The following is a 9,433-nucleotide window of genomic DNA, read 5'->3' as shown; positions in this document are numbered from 1 at the left end:
TTTCTAAGTCTCAATCTTCACCAAGATCATAAGGGTCTTGGGCTTCCTGGTAAATGGGCTGTACTTGGTTTGTTGAAGAGGAGGACGAAGCTGGGCTTTGTTCTCCTTGTTCTTCAATGCCTTTAGCTTTAAGGAGAAAGCTTCTGCAAAGGTCTTTGAGGTCTTCTTTACATTGGACCTGAGCCATGGCTGTTGCAATTTCTGTCTGTAGATGTGATTTGCTGGCTAGGAATTGGCTTTGAGTGTTGAAGGAAGGGAATTCTCTTTGTATAGATGAAAGTATTTTCTGAATGTTGAATTTGTCCCACCAGCGGACATATCTGTTTCTTCTGCAAATTCCTTGATCAATGGCATAATCCCATTTGAAGAGCCATGGGATTTTATATTTTTTTGCCATATGGAGAAAGGAAGGAAATTGACTTTCTGCTTCATTAACTTTGTAGGCTGCAGTGAACTGCTGTAACGCATCTGCAAGTTCTGGGGGTAAAATCTTAGGAATAATCCCATGACTTTGCCACCATCTGTTGAACCAAATAGGGAGCTGACTGCTGAAGTTGTTATCAAAACAAAGATGCCAAGAATGATTATTATTATTGTTTTGATAAAGAAGTACTTTTGACCATGCTTCAATGTAATCATAGTAGTTGTATTGAACTTGGTGGCCCTGCAGGACTTTGAGATTAGCTGGGTGACCCTATTCTTTTGCTGAAATGATCTTTGTGATATATATTTTATCAAAGATTATTCTTTTCTGTTCTGGATCAAATTTATCTGGGACAGAGTCTTTCGTAATTGATGCTGTTTGGAGTAAAATGTCTCTGTAGAAATTGATGGATTTAGATGGGTGAAATGGAATGAAATTCTATTTAGGAGGGAAATAATTTTTTACAAGATCCAAAGGATTCTTGAGATGACGCTGTCATGTTATATAAAAAATAGGTTTTCTATATAGGTTTTTTGGACAAACCTAGATCTATTGGTATGGGTAATTGGTTGGTTGGTATAGAATTTTTGCTGCTATATGAGTTTTGAAGAGTTCTGTTGGGTAGGGATAACGGTTGCTGTAGGACATTCTACCTACTGGTAAGGGTCCGGATGACTTGGGGATGCTAAAGTGGATGAAAAAGTAGGTCATGGGGAACCAAGAACCTAAAACTTGTTTAACATGTTAATAGGTGAACATGTGTCATAGGGGTTTACATTTCCTGGGCTCAGGACTATATGGTGACTTGATTGTGACTTGATGGAAGGTGTTTTATTTTTGTTTTTACTGGATTGTGGCTTTTCAACCATCTTTTCCCTGCAAAAATTCACGAGTGAGGAAATCAGGTATAGAATTTTGATCTCCTTTGATGTATTCAATATCAAAATCAAAGATGCTTAAAATTGATTGCCATATGGCAAAAATATGTTTACTTGCTATATTTTGAAAATCTTTTTCTAAAACATGTTTTGCACTTTTGCAGTCGACTCGAATTAAAAATTTTTGATTTAACAAATCACTTTGAAACTTTGAGATTCATAATACTATAGATAAAATCTCTTTTTTAATAGTACTATAATTACTTTGTGCTGAATTCCAAATTCCTGAATGGAAACAAACAATTTGTTCAGGAGAATCTGGAGAGATTTTCTGTTTGAGAATACCCCCATATCCAATGTTGGAGGCGTCTGTTTCTACAATTTTGCAAGCTTTTACGTCAGGAATGCTAAGACAGGGCAAAGTCTTGACATATTTTTTGACTTCTTGGACGATTGAAGTATGAAGATCTGTCTAAGGTGGAGGGTTGCTTTTAAGACGATCATACAATGGTTTACAATGTTTTCTAAGATTTTGATAAAATTCAGCAACATAATTTAACGATCCTATGAACCTTTGAAGCTGGTTTTTATCAAGGATGATATCAGGAAATTTGTCTGCAAATTGAATGGCCCGATCAATGGGTTTAACCATTCCTTGACTGATGTTGAATCCTAGAAATCTGATTTTTGTTTGAAACAAATTGATTTTTGTAGCTGAAACAACTAAACCACTAACTTTGATGATACTGAGAAACGAATGAAGATGTTTCCAGTGTTCATCAATTGACTTTGAAAATATGAGGAAATCATCTATATAAACAATTGAGAAATGTGCTATAGGGTCAAAGATTTCATTCATAATGTTTTGAAATTCACTTAGGGCATTTTTTAACCCAAATGGCATGACATTCCATTCATAGTGGCCAAATGGTGTAACAAATGCTGTTTTGTATCTATCATGTTCATGGATTTGGATCTGCCAAAATCCACTCTTCATATCAAATTTTGAAAAAACATTGGCTTAACCTATTCTGTTTATCAGGTCCTTTTTGTTTGGAATTGGATATCTTATCCACTGTAAGACTTTATTAAGAGGTTTGTAGTTTATAATCTTGGAGCTCCTCTTTCTAATTCTGCAATTTTCTGTACGTAAAAGGCTGAACAAGACCAAGGGGACTTGCTTTTTCTTTATTCCCTTGTTAAGCAATTCTTTAATTTCAATTTTACAAAGTTCCATTAAATCTTGATTCATTTGGATGGGTCTAGCTTCAGTAGGAATATTTCTTTCACTGAAATCTTTTACATAAGGAAGTTTTATAATATGCTTTTTCCTATGCCAAAAGGCATTGGGGAGATCAGAACAAACTTCATTTTGTATTTTTTCTTTGAATCTTTCAATTTTCTGTAAAAGGATGTCACTTGATAGTTATTCTTCGATTCTTTTATTTTTAATTTCTTCTTTTAGTGAGTTCAAATGCATGCTCTTATTCTGTAAAATGTTAATTGTTTTAAAAATTGAAACTTCTTTTAATATATTGAGATCTTTAGTAGGGGGTCTTTTGAAGAATTTAAATTTTACTTTCTCTCCTAAGACTTCTGTGGTAATTCCTTTGTGATCTGTAGTAAAAGGATACAAAAGACATAAGAAGGGATTCCCTAATATGACCTTTGAATCAGACATGTTTTTTATTAAGACAAATGAAGTTTTGAAACAAACATGATCTTAACAGACATGTGCTTTAGGTAACTTGTAATCTATCTGCATTTCACCGCCATTTGTTGATGATAAATGTTCTGTAGTTTTTGAATAATATTTAGTATGTATCATTCCTTTCTGAATACAATTTAAATCTGCACCTGAATCTATCAAAGCTATAACTTCAAATTCGAATTCACCATTAATAATTATTGTTACTCTAGAGTGCCATTTTTGGAAAAGGATTCTATCAATTATGTTTAAGTATTTTTCATCTATAGTGTCTTTGAAGATCAAACTTTTAGTTGAAGATTTTGTAGATTTTTCATCTTCTGATTCTTGTTCACTCTCAGATTGACTGTGTTTAGAAAATTTTTTATTAATCTTTAAAATCATTACTTCTTGTTCCAATTCTTTGTTTTTGGCTTTTAAATCTTTTATTTTTATTTTTATTTGATTGACTTCATGTTGTAAGTCTTGGAGGGTTACTTCCCTTTGTTTTGATTTAAATCTGTTGAGGATTTTATCAATACTAATTTGTGGTTCTGTAATTTTTGTTGGTCCATTTTTTATTAAATTACTCTTGAATTTTTTAAGGTAGTTGGCTTTAGTTTTTGGGTCTTCTATTCCTTCTATAAAATCAATTAGCATTTCTTCATGTTTAGTTAGTACATTTATCTTAAGTTTTGTTTTACAACATGAATCTTTACAACCTAGTTCTATATCTGAATTACTAGAATTTTGACTTGATTCATAATCTGTTGAGGTGTTAAAAATTTCATCTTCATTGTCACTAGAATCTGAATTTCTGAGTTCTAAGATTTTATACAAATCTTCTTTTTCTTTGTTGGAAATTTTTAATTGGTTGATTTTATCTTTTACTTTGCACTCATTTTTGTAATGGCCTGTTTTTCCACATTTGAAGCATTTTACTTTCTTTTTATCATATTTATCATCTTTTGGTTTTTTGTAATATTTTCTTGCTGTTTTATTTTTCTTGTAATATTCATTTGGTTCAAAGTTTCTAGTTTTTGCGTATTTGTCCTTATGTTTTTTTCTAGAGGGTGGTATAGGGGTAAGCCATATTGTTCACAAAAATTTTCCATTTCATATTTTGCTTCTCTTTTTTCTTTGTTCAAGTTTTTATTTATCTTCAGTCTATACACATTTTTAATCTTATTTTACTTATTGTACTTATGATATCTCCGTAGGTGAGATTATTATATTTTATAATTCCAGTTTTATTACTTAATTATTCACGGATTTCATGGGCAAATAGGTTGGGTAAACCATTGATAAATTTCTCTTTCCATAAGGCATTTTTACAGTCATCTCTTAACATTACTCTTAACATAAAAACATCTTTATACCATCTAAAATCACTTAAGGTTGGACACTTAAGGTTACTTAGATGGTCATGAATTCTGGATGTAACATTACTAGGGATTCCTATAAAATGTTTTATTATGGTGTAAATTAAAACATTAATTCCATCGGGGATTCATCTGTTATGTGCTTCATCATAAATTGGGATTCCTTCTTCATCTTTTTGAACTGCATATTTTATTTCAGTACGATGTGCTTCATTTAGGTATTTTTCCCATCAAGCTTTTAATGTTCCCGTAAATCCTGATGTTAAAATGTCTACAATTTCTGCATTAGTTTTTCCTGAATTTGTAAGATAATTATTAGTAACCATTGACATGTGCTGTAATTTATTTAAAATTTCATGTTCAGACAAACTATCAATATTCTATTCATAAATTTTGTCAGTAGAGACTGAAAATTGGTTAAAAACATTTCGTTCTTCATATTGAATGTCTGGTAGTGTAGGTCTAGAGTACGAATTGGGGGTGTTAGGCGTTGGTCTAATCATTCTATTAACTTGGAATTCGTTGAATTGTTGTTCAATTTGTTGTATTTCTTGATCTGTAGTTTGTTCAGATTCTGAACTTTGTGTTTCACTTGTTGTTTCATATGTGATTATTTGTTTGTCTTTTTTGGACTTGGACAGTTTTAGAGGGCGAGGTTTCACTTTTGACGTTTTCAAGTTGTTTTAGCGCGTCACTTTTGACATTTTCAAGTTGTTTTAGCATATTATTGACTTTTTTAAGACATGTTTCGTCTTTATCCTTTAAGTATAACGTTTTGGGTTGTGAAATTTTTAAGAGGGGTTGTTCGTAATGAGGTTTTTTCTTTTCAGTTTGAGTTTTAGTTGGAGGTGTAATTCTGTTTTCTATTTGGTCTAACTGTTTTCCTATGGTTATGAGGCTTTGGTTTGTGTAATTGTTTTGTTCCATGATCTTTTTTATTTCGTCATCTTTGAAAGTTTTAAAAGGGGAGGCTAAAATTTTTGATCCTTTAAAGTTTATAAAGATCGGTTCTTTTGGAGGGTGACTTGCTTCTATTATTGTTTTATCTTCTTTTTCCCACTGGGTTAACATGTTTAATTTTTTATTTTCATAAATTTTTATGAAGTCAAAAAAATTTATATGTAGTTTATGTTCATTCATAAATTTTTTCCATTATGCAAAGATTTTTATTTTTTGTTCTTTTGTATATTTTAACTTATATTTTTCTCCTTTTTTGTATTCTTGGCAGAATTATAGTTTTTTTATTAAGGGTTGGAGGTCTAAAGTAAATGGTTTACTTATAGTTATTAATTGTGGGTGTAAAGGAGGTTCTTCTATATCTGTTTGTGTTGGGGAATTTGGTCATTCTTCTTCAAAATTTTCTTGATTAGCTGTATAACATGGGGAGCTTATTACAGATTCTACTTTTATTTAACTTTAAATTTTTATCTCTTCTTAAAGGTTTAATATTAACGGAGGAAGAGGTAGAATTTCTACGGTTTGTATCTTGTGGATTTCTATGGTTTGTTGGTGTATCTTGGAAAGCTGTTTCTTTTATCATGAAGGGTGGTTTGCTGAGTCTTGGTTTATCAAAATTTAACCTTACAGTACCATCTAAGTATTGTTGTAAACAGTTTAGATCAAATGCTGTATTTTATGTTTTTGTAAGAATGTTTTCATTTTCTAATAGCCATTCTCATGGGAGTTCTACTTCAGACCATACTACTGATTTTGGTACCCTAACATTTGCGTCACAAGAATGTGTCTGTATAAGTAAAGTTTTATCTTTGAGACTTTTAACAAGAGCATGCACATTAAGATATGTTTTCATTGACTTATAATAAAATCTGTAAATTAATGCTAAAGGTTGGCTTCCTTCTAACATATCGTAACCTGCTGTTTTAATGTTAAAAGTTAAAGCTTTTAAGATCTGTGGATCACTTAAACTTAAGGTGAAGTCAGGGAAATAGTCAAAATGAATTGGTCCTTTATGAAGACTAGATTCAACGACTCCTAACATGCTAGTGCTGTAATCTTTATGTCTTGCATCCCTTAAACACAAAAGTACAGAGGCATTAATTCCGAGACAGACTAGGGGTTTTACAGCAACTTGAATTAATCATATGTGAAAGAAATTCATTTTCTTTTCTCTAAGTTTTTTAATTACTTCTTTAGAAAGTAATTGACATGTATCATGATGTTTATTTAAAGCATAAACTTGTTCAACTGTTTTTACGCTGTAAACATTGCTAAAAGACAAGGGTGAAAAACTTGATTTATAAATTTCTTTGGTTGGGACCTTGAGTATGTTCCAATCATGTGAATCTATATTTGTTTCAAGAATGTTATATTCTTCTTCATTAACTATATCAGGTAAAGAAGGCAAACTAGATCTAGAGCTCATAGAAGATGTGGATCTAAACAACCTAGACATAATTCAAAATATTTGTTAAGGACAAGACAACAAAATTGAAGACTTTCTACTTCCAAATGCTTCTCTTTAACGGGTCTTTAAGTGTTCTGGAATAGATATTTGTGTGTCCTCCCGACTTAAAAGCCTACCCGGCCTAACTTCGCTAACGGCACATTGACGGCACAAAGCGTACATCCCATAGAACTCAAAGATTTTGCTAAAGATAACATCTGAAAATATACATGTTTGACAATTCTGTTTTCTGGAATTAACAAATACATGAACTGATATCAAGATGAGTACAAGTGTATATATATATATACACTTATTCTTACATGTCATATATGTATGATTGTGTATTATCTGATTATATGCATGTGAGATCCCTAAGATGCAATATATTTGAGTTATGGTATAGATAAAGGTATTAACACACAGAAGATGATACTCAAAGGTCTTTGCAGTTTATTAAATGAATTGTTCATTGTCATAAATGGAATTGAAAACTCCATTTAGGCTATAACATATTGAACCCTAACGACCTATCTTGGTTAGGAGAAGCAGGTTGGCTTCGGGTTGATGTGTTGGGGCATTGGCAGGATTGTGCCATACCCCGAATAGACTACGTGAGTCATCATTTGTTTATAAATGCTATCATAGCGAAAAATGTACGTGTACGATGGCTTATAGCATTTACTCTAAATCATAAGGAGTTCGTGAACTCAGATGTGAAGTGTAGGTTACTTTGATGTATCAAAGAGTGAGACCTATCATCAGTTGAAAAAAACTCGATACATTGGGTAATCGCATGTAGCATTGTGAGAACACTCGCTTCAAGAAGGAATCAAAATCATTTGTCAAAGAACAAAGCAATAGGGAATATTTCTCTTGTTTTATATTTAATGGAAAAAAATTATTCTGAAGCTTGGGCCTTGGTGTTTCACAGGGTATATTGCAACTTATACATGTACAAGGTAAGATGCATTCTGATAAAGTACATAAGGATAATTATAAATTTAAATTAGTGACTCAAGGAAAAGAAGTAGTGAAGAAAGTGACAGTACATAGACATTGGTTCGACTACAGAATGATTCCATAGAAAGGTAACATGCAATAAATAAGTACGTCATGAGAATTAATTGATTAAATAAAAAATGCTTATTAAAGTGTAGTCACAATTATTTAGTGGAATTAATTGTGATTAAATAGAGTCGTGTGACATGGTCTAGGAAGACATGGTCACATGCCTATTAAGCTAATGCTATTTTTTCTTTAGGTCCCTCTTTGAGCTAGTGTAAATTGACTGGCATTTATATTGTTCATTAGTTATATTTTTATTTACTTGTGATGTTTGATTTAATAAAATATAGGCAAAAAAGATTTATTAATCTAAGTGACTAATTGGAGAAAATTGAACTGAGGAAATTAAATCTAGTTTTAGGCTCATAATTTAATTCCTACTGGCTTAAGAATTAAAAGAGCATTGGGCTCAATGATTTAATTCTTAAGAAGCTTGAGCATGAGCTATGGGCTCAATAAAATTAATTCTGAAGGGTTGAGTAAAGTTAAAGGAGTATTGTGCTTAAGGATAAAACCAAAGTCCAAGTACTAAAGAATGTGGGAGTAGGCTAGCGCATGGGGAGAATTATGGCCGTGTATGTGGAGGGGCAAGGAAGGCTATTTTGACCCCCCTTGCCTGACTTTCTAATCCTAGTCTTACATGGTTTATTATCCTAACTCTCCAAGGATCCAGTATTATAAGTAGATGTCTAATTGAAAAGAAAATAGAAGAATTGAAAAACACAACACTCTTCCCAGTGTTATAAGTTTTGCTTCTAGTTTTTTCTCTAGTCTCCGAGGAAAAACTTTGTGAGCCTACACTCATAGTCATGTTCATTCATCAAAGACAAGATCTAATGGAAAAATTGTGTCCTAAATTATTTGAAGATCTTGAAGTTCTAAAAGAATTTCAAGATTATCAAAGATGTTCTTCAAGAATATTACGAAGATCATTAAGAAGTTCTTCAAGTTCACGAAGAACACGAAGAACGTGAGGAAGATGAAGGGCAAGATGGGATGAGCATTGATTCTTTCTTCGAATTTGCAAATATGGTTGAACGTTGATTGCTCAACCCCACATCTCTTGAAGAATGGAGGCATGGTCTTACATCCCAATGCCTTGGAGCGGCCGAAGCTATATGTAGGTAGGCTCTAACTTATGTTTGTTTAAATCTTGCTATGTTTCTCTTGAAGGCTCAAGGTCTTGGGAATTGTTTTTATTTCTGCCGCATAAAATAAAATTTGTAAATTTTACGTAATCGATCACAATAGAAAACCCCAAGCGAACGACTCGCATTATCATGTCTAGTTAGTTATTCATTTATGTCCATAAGAATATTGTTGGAGGCTTTGGTTCTGTAACTAATGATACTTATGGATAGTTATTATTATAATAATCTCAGGTCATGTATTTCTACCTTCACCATATTTTATTATCTTATGTTTGATAGGTGATTCCACCCGTCAATTACTAGTTAATTGATCTAGAGGTATGACTAGTAGATCGATTCAATTTTGATAGGCCATACAGTGTACCCCACCCACCCGCGAGCCACCCCTTGGGTGGTTTGGGCTTGTGGCCACCCCCAGGTGGTTTGGGGTGGCCTTGGG

Source organism: Corylus avellana, chromosome ca5 (genome assembly GCF_901000735.1).
Source record: "Corylus avellana chromosome ca5, CavTom2PMs-1.0".
Taxonomy (NCBI): Eukaryota; Viridiplantae; Streptophyta; class Magnoliopsida; order Fagales; family Betulaceae; genus Corylus; species Corylus avellana.
Note: the sequence above shows the minus strand (reverse complement) of the source record.